The sequence below is a fragment of the Lonchura striata genome, chromosome 1 (genome assembly GCF_050655825.1).
Source record: "Lonchura striata isolate lonStrDom1 chromosome 1, ASM5065582v1, whole genome shotgun sequence".
Taxonomy (NCBI): domain Eukaryota; kingdom Metazoa; phylum Chordata; class Aves; order Passeriformes; family Estrildidae; genus Lonchura; species Lonchura striata.
In genome coordinates, this window is record NC_140703.1 from 4,919,570 (window position 1) to 4,931,785 (window position 12,216).

General features: G+C 46.1%; 1 protein-coding gene across 21 annotated transcripts in view; it reads left to right on the forward strand.

The window, feature by feature from the left end:
• PHLDB2 (pleckstrin homology like domain family B member 2) overlaps window positions 1-12,216 on the forward strand; it is an 86,728-nt gene that overhangs the window by 13,580 nt on the left and 60,932 nt on the right. For 9 of the 21 annotated variants that reach the window (XM_021535383.4, XM_021535389.4, XM_021535391.4 and 6 more), the window contains exon 1: window positions 9,877-9,934. The exons of 3 other annotated variants lie outside the window; for them this stretch is intronic. The gene's annotated coding sequence lies outside the window, so the exon portion shown is untranslated. Of the gene's footprint in view, window positions 1-7,305; window positions 8,735-9,876; window positions 10,758-12,216 lie in introns of those variants that run through there. 9 more of the 21 variants (XM_021535385.4, XM_085578793.1, XM_085579148.1 and 6 more) reach the window with 6 other exon arrangements.

The window sequence follows — 12,216 nt, forward strand, 5'->3', positions numbered from 1 at the left end:
AAAGAAATAGGATACTCATATATCCCTATTTTTCAAATTTCCATTTCAGTTTCTTAGTCATTTAAAAGCTGTCCAACTGAGATCAAGGATTTCATGGTGCTCATAGCCCCTGGTCATGGCATATTTAGTTGAGCTCTCAGATAACCTTTCCCAAACAAATTCCAGTACAGCTACATTTTGACATTCTCTTCCTGAGCTTTGACCAGACACAAGTGACACCATTTCATTGCCAAATTCTATCCAACTTCTACCAAAAAAAAAAAAAAAAAGAGAGGTGAAAACAACATTTTTAATAGGGAAGTATAACTAACTGTTGCTGTCCTTTCTTTGTGTAAACTGTTATCTAGACTTTGAAGTTCTGCCAGCTTGTTTCCATTACAAGGAAAACCTGATACCAGCTGGAATTTTTGGAGTACAGAGAGAGCAATGGCAGTAGTCCTGTTGACTTAAAAACTATGCATAATGTCCTGGGGTTTAGGAACACAAAACAAAGAAACTGGAAACAATTTTCTTTTTTAGAGGTCTCTGCCTTTTCAACACCCTAAGCAGCTTCATCTGTTCAAACTTCTTTCTAATGTGATATCCACAGGAACTTTTCTCATTCTCTGATTTTCCAGACTCTCATTCCTCGTCTCTCCTGCCCATCAGTACTTCAGACTATCAAATGTTCCAGCCCTGTGCTTATCTGCCCCTCGAGAAGCCTCCCTGCTCACACAGCATAACTTCATGGTTTGGGTGTTGGCTTCTGGGATTTCTCAGGCATCGCTGCTCCAGAGAGTCCTCCAGTTTGCTTAATGCAAGCCTGGCACTGATGAAAAGGGTGACAACACTTCCAGCCCAGCAGCTGGCTGCAGCTAGGGACATAAAAACCAGCTGCCATGTTCTGCTGATTGCATGCATCAGCGGGCAGGTAAAGCTTTATAATCAATATAATCTGTGGTAAGGGTCCTATAGCTTGTATACACACACAGGCTATAGCCCTGCTTCATCTGCAAAACAGCATTCAGTTGCAGCATGTGTACTTTATTAAGCTTTCTTTGCATTGATGTAAAAAAAATCTTCTGCAATATGTCATGATTTGAGCCATATGGTGTGTAAGAAACAGGTGGAGGAACAAGCTCCAGAAAGAAGAAAACAGCCATTATTTTAAGTAGTCAAGATAAAGGATTATGTTTGTGGCCATCGCTCTCCAAACAATTATTAACAGACTAGTCAAGCCTGAGAGATGTGCTGCTAACAGTTCTGTGCTGTGTGTTGTCTACAGCCAGGACTGCTACAGGACAGTTTTTGCTCACTTATATTTTGAGTGTTCACAATCTACTGGTTTTGTTATGATTTTTTTCATTTCCATCAAGGAGAATTATTTAAATGTCTCTATTGTGTGATTCTCAAACTCACTAATGCCCTTTTCAAAGTGGTCTCTGGAGCACTTCCCAAGTAAATATTTGTTGAAATGCTTATTAGCAAGACAAGTCTCCTTGGATGTTTTCTCTTTCCATGAATATTCATATTAGAAATGTTAACAGAAATAAGAGACAATTTGCGAAATTTATTGATATTTCTAGAGTAGTGGAAAAGGATGTTTTAATTGGGCTTGCATTTACAAATGCAAGCCTCCTTTTCATTTTGCCTTTTGCTTGGCATCTGTTTTTATAACCAAAAAACCCCTACGCAATTGTATGCTCCTATGGCAAGTAAAAGCCAAAGCAGTCATCCAGCTGTTAAAATTAGTGTTAGATCTGAATTTTCTATGGATTTCCCAGTGCATGGCAGGAAATCAGCTTTCATTGCAGCTTCCCCCTCCTCCCCATCCAGCCTCCTATTAGATTAATACCAGAAGCATGAAGTAACGTTTAACAGAAAGTTGTTGCTTTTAGCTCTGGGAAAACTTGGCAGCCTCTCCAGAAATGAAGGGGGAGGGGGAACCTGAAGCCTCCGTTAACTAAAGAGGAGATTGGAGGCATAAATAAACATTTTTCTCCCATTAAAATTCTGAAGTTTAAAAAAAATACACTAATGACAAACTGTTTCTAAGTCTAATGAGGATCTGCTATCATTCCTCCTCTCTTTTTATGCATTAATCACCCGGCTCCTATGGGCTACTTTTGTGTCCCCATTTTGTGTTGCTTAGTAATTTATGTCCTGTTAGCAAAGTGCATCACTGAAATAGTGCATTTCTCTTTTTGTTTAGAACAGGTTTCTAGTTTACAGGATGGGCTGAGGAGTATGCAACCAAAAAGAAGGTTGTTGCTCACCAACATTGAGATGCTTCCCCTTGAGTGCTTTAAGGTTTCAGTAGTAAAAAGAAGAAGAAAAAAAAAAAGGAACGTGTAAACAAGGCATTATGACAAAGAAGCCAGACTACCCCCAGCTTCCTATCTCAGATTTTACAGTGGTCTTTAAACTACAGTACAAAATTAGAATTTATTAAAACAATGTGCTAAATATTGTCATATGTTAATTTCCTGTGATACTGTGGGATCGGCAAGCGTATTTTATTGCTTCCTGTGGGCCTAATCCTACATCAGACAGTGGGAATTTCATGGGAAACGTGTGGTGTCGTGGCCACAGCGGTGCAACCCAGAGCAAAGAGCACAGATGGGGCTCTGTGGAAAAGGGGCACCCAAGCTCCAAGAACAGCACGGGTGGGACAGGGACAGGTGCTCTGTGGGGACCAGCGTAGACAAGGACATGTGCATAAGGGAGCAGGCTTTACATGGCTCAGCTCCTGTGAGAACCCCGGGCTTGGTCTGGGGTCTTGTGTGGTGGAAAAGTCTCTCCTCCAGCCCGTGCTTCCAAAGAAAAACTCCACAGCCTCTTGTTGTTTGGTCTCAAGGCAGTTTATTGTCAGTTATCTAAAAGATTTTCTTCTGGGGATGCTGTGGTTTTCTCACAGCTCAGGCAGAGGCACACACACACCCTGACATCTCCTTCTCCTCCTTCTCCTTCTCCTTCTCCTTCTCCTTCTCCTTCTCCTTCTCCTTCTCCTTCTCCTTCTCCTTCTCCTTCTCCTTCTCCTTCTCCTTCTCCTTCTCCTTCTCCTTCTCCTTCTCCTTCTCCTTCTCCTTCTCCTTCTCCTTCTCCTTCTCCTTCTCCTTCTTCTCCTTCTCCTTCTCCTTCTCCTTCTCCTTCTCCTTCTCCCCCCGCCCAGGGCTGCTGCTCTCTTTTATATGATATATTGCGTATTACATATTTACAGTTTTCCCCCAATACCTACTACCTATATTACAAAGTGCTTTTCTACTCTAAACCAATCCATAAGTGCCAACATCACCAAGAACATGGAGGCAAGGAAGAAGGAGGAAAAACAGGATCAGCCCATTTTCCTCCATCTTAGAACTTCTGACCCCCATGGACAAAGTAAAAACCCCCCTGAACAGGTGCTAAAACCCCCCTGTACAATACTAAAAAAATTTCCCCTCTGTTTTGTAACTACTTTTACTATACTATCTAACCCTTTGTGACTGCTGGTTCCACCTCCAAAGTTGGTAACTCATTCCATGGCTCAAACTCAATATCACAGCTGTTTGCAGCTGCCTGCCAGGGTCTAAAATGCTTCTGACCAAGGCCTGGAACCTCTAAAAATGTCTGAGAGACATTTTGAGTTCCAAGAAGCTCCTGTAAAACAGCATTTTCAAACTGCTCACATTCCCAAAATACCTGTGTTTATTTGCTTTTCAGTTTACCTGGTACCATCAGCTGGTGTGCTGCCCTGTGAAGCTCTGGCAGATTCCCACTGGCTGCCAGCTGGGCAGGTGGAGAGATGCAGAGCTCTGAAGCTGAAGTACCCAGGTGCTTTCCTCTCTTTGCACTGAGCTCAGGTACCACAAGCTCTCCCAGCAGTTTGCAGCCTGCACAAAGAGCCAGGTGATCCCGAGCCCTCCCATGGTTTTGTCCCCTGCCCAGTCCTGTGCCAGACCCCGTGAGGCAGGTGGCACATCCAGCAGCAGGCACAGGGAACAGTGGGACCTGCAGGATGGCTGGGCACGGCCCCCCACTATTCCCCAGGGTAACCCAGAGCTGGGGCTGCCATAAGAACAGAACACAGATTTATCTGGCACAGGGCATAGATATCCTGGCCTCAGGAGCCAGGCGTGTACAGCACCCATCCCTGAAAAACCTGTGGGGAAATCCTGGACCATCTTCCCCTTCCCTTTGCATATTCTGTTAGGAGATGAGTGACATTCTCCACTATCCTGATATACTTTAAGGGTTTAAGTGCAGTGGGAAAGCCATGTGGTGGTGGGTTGTCATTTGACTTCTATTTCCATTTAGGCTGATTTAACCTTGGGTATCAGCTCATCCTTCAGGATGTCTGTTTTTGGCTCTAGTGTATTTTGTCTAAGCATTTAAGGCAAACTTAAGTAAGGGCTGTGTAAGGAGAGAATTGTTATAATTTACATTTTTCAAAAGCTTTTAATCCTGCCTCTGTTAGGAGAAAAAAACACAGAAAACTGAGGCTAAAATATATCTCTGCATCTAGTTCTGCCCCTATTATTGTGAGAAAGTAGTAGCAATATTGTGTCATTATTTGTGCTGGTAATGGGACATAATTCCACATTTGGGGGCCATCTGCTGAAAAGAAAACTTCTACAACCCTTCTGAACACACATATGAAAACTTGTCAGGAAAAACAGCTTCATGAATAAGTTGTGAGAATATATTTTATCTAAACCTCACTAGGCAAAGCTTTGTCCTCTACAAAAGCTTAAATGATTCCAGAAAGGATGAAAGAAGTTTTGGCAACCATCTTTCTTTTTTGGTACAAATACATTGTTTTACCTCTTTTGACTCCATTATAATTAATTTAATTTCACTTGAAGGGAAAGCATACTTTTTTTGCAGGAGGAAGAAAACAAATGGGAATTTATTTCAGCACAGAGAGATCCATCTTTACACTGATTAATTGTGAAATTAAAGTAATAATTTTGGTTCTTCTGTTCCACACCATGCCCTCACTGAGATTTCTCATGTAACCTTGGGCAATAGCTTAAATTGCTTTAGATTTCCTCTCACTTCCTGCTAAAGGAAGTACTGTATTACTGACACGACCCACAGTACTGTTATGTATGCATCCAGACTTGATAAATAGAGACCAAAGGAGAATAGAAAACTTCCTTGGCATGGAATCAGAAGGGAATCATAAGGCCCCACACTTTGGTGCATGTAAGGACCTATGAATCAGCTTATTGCTTGTTGGGTAAAAGATAAGACTAGAAGGGGCAAATATGGAATGAAGGCATCCATGTATCCAACCACTGAGTACAAAACTATTAGCTGCCTTAATCTGTGACTATAATTGCAAACCAGTGTAGCTACAGAATGTGCACCATGTCTTATGCCAACTGCTTTCCTACTGCTTTGAGGAGCACTGACCAGGGTTTTGCTAGTGCCTGTAGTTTTCAATGTGTTTTCTCACAGACCATATATCAAAAATGCACTTGTGTACAGGAAAAAAACACTTTACTAGCACTGCAGAGAGCTTAGCAGCAGTAGCAGAGCTGGCTGATGGAGCCCTAAGCCACCCCCACTGACCAGTGCACAGCTGATTCTAGGAAAGGGAAGCAATTCATCAGCTGTGAAGACAGAGAACCATACACAAGCTCATAGAGGAGTGCTCTTGTGATTTGAAGCAATTTCTGTGGTAGCAAAAATTCTTTTGATTACTAAAATACCCTATTTAATGAAGAGAGTGCTCTTCTATTGCATTAAATGGCCAATTGCTCAATAAAAATGGTTACCTCTGACAAATCTTGTCATGTTTGTAACTTTAGGCCATTATGGAGACAACACTGCTGCTACTTAAATGAGTCATTATGAGTTGTGCAATTATAGACAGAGGGATTTTTTTTTAAGGTAACTACTGATTATTAACAGAAAATTAACTGCCTAAATTAGTCTTCCTTTAATGGTAGTTCTGCAACAGAGTTATATTGTGGGCTGGGCAGTCAGCATAAAGGAAGAGCAAACCTCCCAAATGTCCTGTAAATCCAGGCAAAACCTCACAGAAGTGGAACAAAACTCACCTACCAGACCTGTCCCTTAAGCTCTGAATTCAGCTGCAAAAGCAGCTAGTGCCTGATGGTTCTGAGAACAAGCAAAATAATAATGGCCTTTTTTGCCTTGCAATTGCAACCCAGTTAATTGTGTACAACTGTGCAAAGGAAGAGAGTAAGGAAATTCCTTTCTTGACCCTTCCAGCAATTGATTTGTGCCCTGAAGCATGAGATTTGATTACTCGTGTAACTTATTTTCCCCAGGCACTTTCTTCTTGATAGCTCTTGTGTGACAGTTCAAGAAAGTTTCAGGATGAGTCACAAGAACACTCCACTGGTTGAACCCCAACTTCTTTTATTACTGATATACATTTCTATTGAGTGCCGCATTAAGAGATTTTTAGATTTTTAACTAGGATGACCAGTGAAACTACAGGGTGTGATTTTTTTTCACCAGAATGGTACTGATGAATGCAGTCATCCTCCACGTTGCCTTTCAATTTTGCAGATTCCCAATGAGCCTTAAAAACCAAGATTCTTTCATGACCTAGAATCCAGCCTTCTAAACTGCCTCAAAGTGTCTTTGAGGAAGTTACAGCAGAGGAATCACTGCTTACTTTGAAGTTTCACCCAAAGTTCTGGTTTTTAAGCTATAAACAAGTGGTTCAAAATGCTCTGGCTACATCCTGGAAAGCACTGAATCATTATGACTTCAGTTGTTGTGACAGGTTTGTTCAAAAAAGGTGCAATTTAATAATCCATTGGCATGTTGCTGATGCTGCTCCAAGAAACAGAGGCTCAGTCTCAAGCACAACTGCTCAGATCTGTTTCTATTCTCATCCATCACTCTAAAGCAAGTACTTTTTGGACGTTTTTCAGAGGATGTAGAGGTGTTTGGGAAGGAAGAGGCTTCACCTGGATCATTTTCTTGATCTGTTTTTAATAAATAATTGCATCACCCCACCAAAGAATGTAACAAATCATAGACTATGAATCCAAATGAGTAGTTAAGGCACAAAACTGAAGACACCGGACCAGTTTTGCCACCAAAGCAAAGTCTGGGTGTAACAGCACCCAGTCATCAATGGGAAGCTTTATCTCAACTGACTTTGTCAGGCTGGGAATCCCTCTCCTCCTGCAGGTAACAAAAGGCTGAACCAACTCCCAGCTGTGGGCTCTGGCTCATTTGACAGAAATGCAGCCTTGTCCACAGCTGATGTGGATAAAATCTGTGAAGGTAAGGGACCAGGTAATGCAGAGGTTGTGACTGTGGGTGCCTGCTCAGAGATTACTTCAGTTCTGAAGCAGCTGAAGTGATCTCACCTATCTTACAGAAGCATGGTAACAAAATGGCATTTTATTACCATTTGCAATGCTCCTGATTAAAGCATGCTTTTTGTAAACATTCCAACATTTGATTTCTACTTATATGAATTGCCATGGAAACCAAATTTTTATCGGGCATGCTTGCATTCTGAAGGGTGGAGAATTTTGAAAGCCTCTGTGATATGTTGATGTTGAAGTACAATTGCCATGAAAACTGTTAATGCTAGCTAGATGGACTGTTGAACCCATTTATGACTTGTAGCTCTCGTGCAAGTTTCCATATACTTTTTACTGGCTTTTCTTTTAATAGTAGCATTCTTGTTGGAGCTTCTTTTGCTCCAACAAGAGTTTTCAGGTCTTTAGTTTATGGAGGTTCTCTTGTTTCCTAATTTTTAAGTATTTCCTGCTCATAAAATGTAAGACAAGGTTTTTGTTTTTTTATATTGCCAGACTCTCACCTGTTAAACATTACAATTTACCAAGTTATTTTAGAACCTCAGCTATGGCTGAGTACTTATTATTATTTTGAGTACTTATTACAATTTTAGAAATAAGTCATATTCTGTATTCTTATTTAGTTTGCTGAAAAGAAACAGATGATACTGATTAAGACAAAGTGTTCACAGCATACAGGTAGCAGGGAAAACATATGATCTGCCTTACCCAGCTTTGCTGCCTCTTCACCTACTAGGTAGGAAATAAGTGAAGGCAAATTTCAGCCAACATATCACAAGTTCTTCAGAGCAACTGTTTGACTGCAAGAGCAAAGTTGCAGCTTTCCATACTCCTAGGCTTCACATTCCCTAGGGAGATTTTTGCAGACTATTACTTACAATTTTTCCCACTTAAAAGGAAAAGGAAGATCATGTGAGATGAAGGGAAGGCTGGCTGCTTTTGGTTCTGGCTGTGGCAAGGCTAAAAGTAATTTTCAGTTCTACTAACTGTGAGCATGCCCTTAACTCTGCATTTATTACACACATATGCCTTTATTTTTTAAGTGCCTTGCTTGCTCGGTGAACAAAACAGAAGAGCAGGTTCAATGCTAGCGGAAAATGAAACACTGGGATGTTTGTGAGAAGAGACCATCTAGGTTCTGGCCTTTTGGAGTTATTAGTCTCAATGCTTGTCTTTTTATAGTAAACCAGAGTAGACAGTAGGACAGTCAAGGGCACCTTTTTTAAAATATCCTCTAGTATTGTGGGTTTCACCATACAGATTTTCAGGTACTAAGGAGTTTATATTGTAGTAAAGTCACGGTTCTAGCCAAGTGAAACATCCCCTGGAATACGTAAGGCAGGAAGTGTATCACAGCAAGCTCCCTTCGCTCGTGGCACAGCGGCAGCCTGGCAGTGCCTTACCTGGCCGAGTGCTGGCTGAGCTCTCACCCATCCCGCAGGAGCCCCGCACGGCAGGTAAGCGCTGCTGTTCCCCGATTCCTTCTTTGGGAAACAAACGGGGGAAGGCAGAGTGACGAGGCCACACAGCACGAAACGAGATCGCTGTGCAGGATACTCTGGCTCACTGCCCCGACTCCTCCAGGCTGCCTCGCATCTCTCAGCGCCGGCGTTTCCTTACCGAGCCCGGCACCGCACAGGCGCTCGGAAAGAGAAGCTTTATGCTTATATGCCCTGGGCTGCCAGCACCTAGTGTTCTCGGGCGTGGGACGACCCCTCCCCGGAGGCTTTGTCGCCTTTTCTTCCCCCGTTGTCCCTGCGGAGCCTCCTGAGCCTGGAGCCCCGCAGGTCCGGGCTGGCCAAACGCGGGACGGGCGGGACGCGCTGCCCCGGCGCACACGCTTTGCCCGGCTGATGCTGCTTTGTAGGCTTGCTCTGGTGTGAAACCCCTCCAGCAAGAGCCGGCCGGTCCCACCAGCCCGTTCCCTGCTTTGGGAACAGCAAAGAGCCGGTGGTGGCAGCTCCATCCTTCGGCGATGCACGGGGACTGGGCGGGGGTGTTTTGGGAGCCCCGTGTGTGTACACACGAGGGTGCCTGTGTATTACACATACGCTTTCCTGGGTGTGTTTTTCTCAGGTAAGAGGAAATCTTGAATTTCAGGACACCTCAGGCAGAGGCAACAGCAGGGTGTGACCCCGGGCTGGGTGAGCGAGGGGAACGGAGGCAAGCGGCTCCGCTCCGGCATCGGGAGGGCGGAGAGCAGCCCCCTCAGCCCCGCTTTCCCCGGGGATGAGGAGGAGGAAGATGAGGGCACAGGCAAAGCGCGCCCCAGGCACGGAAAACGGGGCCCGCGCCCTGCCAGCGCCGCCCTGTTTGCTCAGCTAATCTCGCGGGCAGGAAATTGCCTGGCGACTCATATTCGTGGATCGCGAACAGCTCCAGGGCGGCCCCTCCGGGGACATCCCCGTGCCCCTTCCCCGTTCTCCCCCGTCCGCCCCCGGCTCCGTCCGTTCCCCCCCATCCCGGCTGCCCTTTGCCCGGCCCGCTCCCGCGACCCCGGCCTGAGGGGAGCGAACCATTCCGCCCGCGGGGGCGCCCCGGCCCCGCCGGGGGGCGGGCGCTGCGGCGGGGGGCGGCTCCCGGGGGCGGCGGCGCTCCCGCAGCCGGGCGGGGACCGGGACCGGGACCGGGACCGGGATGCGCGGGGAGCGGCGGCGGTGAGTGCGGGGGAAGCGCCGTCCCGCGGGGTGGGCGAAGCCCTCCCGGGCCGCTCGGATGGAAAGAGGCGGCGGGGCCCCGCGGGGATGGGAAGAGGGTCGCTCTCGGGCACGCAGAGCCTGGGCTGACGCCGGCTCAGCTGCTTGCGACCGGCCCCGTGTTTTGGGCTACTTTTAAGGGAGTTTGTGCCGCCACCACCCCCACCCACTCCCCCGCCTCCGGTCCCTCCGCACGTCTGACGGGTGGGGGCGGTGGGGTCCCCCCTTGCTGCCCGGCTCGGCAGGGACCCCGCAGCTGATAGAGACGGGGCTCCATCTCTTTCATCGCCAGACGCTTCTCTCCCTCTTTGTCCGGGTGGTTCCCCCCGGTTCTGCCGCGTCCCCGCTGGCGAACAAAGCCTCTGCCCCGGGGGCGCCGGGGATATCCGTCCGAGGTCTGAGGAAGCGAGGGAAGAACGGCGGGGCTTGGCTTTGCTTGCTTTGGTTTCCCATCGTAAATAATCTACCTGGTGGAGGGGAAGACGTGGGACAAGGCTCTTTGTCCGCGGTCCTTTGTTCGGCTGGTGGCTTGTAAAGGCTCCTGCGGCTGTGCGAGGGCTGCGGTGCCCGGCGGGGATGCGTTCCCGGCGCGGAGCCGGCGATGGATGCCGGCTCGGCATCGCCGGAGTTTAGCAGCAGGAGCACGGCGGATCGGCTTGCGGACGGAGATCGGGGCTTTGGGCTCCGTGTCCCCTGACAGATTCAGAGCTCCTGAGTCCCCCCTGGTGTAGCCCTGTCAGCAGCCGGGTGGGATTCGGCGGCGCCCGGAGCGCCGCTCTCAGTGGTGAGTTCAGCCCGGAGATCAGAGCTTTTCTAGGGAAGAGATGTGCTGCCCACGAGCAAAGCGAGCAACGGGCTGGAAACTACGGCCCCCTCTCCTTCTCCTGCCCCAAAGCTGCCTGAGGAATTTCCCCATGTGCAGAAGTGTAAATAGACTGGAGATGGGCTTTCTGCTCCTGCCACTGAGTGCTTGCTTGATCTCACACACATGGCTTTTGTCACCAGTCCCTTTTTCTTCCAAATGCTCATCTTGTCAACCTGTCATCTTGTCTCTGTGCCTTGACTCTGCACGTGCCCGAATCCTCTGTGTCTGCATCTTCAGGGCATCTGGGTGAACATGTTGCCAGTCAGAACATGGTGAATATTTCATTTTTGTGCCACACCTTCACTCTCTTTTGGAAGAAGAGTGGCACAAGAGCAGCCTTTTTTGCAAATTGTCATGTTTAGTGAACTTTCTAGCTTCTGTATTCTCTATATTCTTGTGGGTAATGCCCTCAAAAATGAGTTATTAACATGGGAAAGGATCAGAGATGGGAGGAAGTAAGGCATGATAGAATGGAATTGCAAAGGGTGAGGATGGGCTTGCTTTCCCACAGCAGTGTAGGAAAGAAAGGAGATAAAGTGATCAGGAGATGGGAGAGTGCCTGCCTTTGCTGTCATGGGGAGGGGTAGTCTGAACTAAGAGGGTTACAGAAAAAGAGATACCTTTAGGGCTGCCAAGTAGTAACATCCTACCTTTTCTGTATAGTTCATTTTACACAGTTCCTTTTCTACACCAGTAACTTATTCTGCTTCCATTTTGATAAATGCTAAATCAACTCATTAGTGTGTCTCTTTTTACTGAGGAAATGGAAATCTTTGCCATCAGCCAGGGCAGGAAGAGTGGTCATTTTTTTTCCCGTATCAGTTACTGTCTATACTTATCAGATACAATTATCAACCATATCCTTGGAAGTTGTCAAAGGCATCAGTTGACTATTGTTGAGAAGGAACAAAGCCCATCATGAAAAATTTAAAGTATTTTGGGTTTAGATAGGAAGTGGAGATTGGGTGAGCTAAAGGTTGCAGATCTATCTTGAGGCTGGAGTTGGATGAGAAGGACTGAAGATGTTTAAATGGGAGCATCTTTTTTGTCTTTTCCACTTGAAGATCCAGAGAAAAGCTGAAATAATCAAAGTAGGTGTGGGCAAGTGCTGGTGATGGTTAAGAGATTAATGCTGTGTTCACTGCACATGTGTAGTGTATTATTTCCATTTTAATTTGTTAAAATGAATGGTTAATTCTGGTGTGTAGCAACTGCCAGCAAAGCAAACAGTGTTTCCCACTGAGTTAAACAAGCAGCTACAAGACGATGTTCTGGGTGTTTTGAGCAGGTGCTCAAACATTGTTCACTTAGGATTTGTCTTAGACTGGTGGAGCACATCCAAGATAACACAGAAATCCAAAGGGATTTTTTTCCCTCG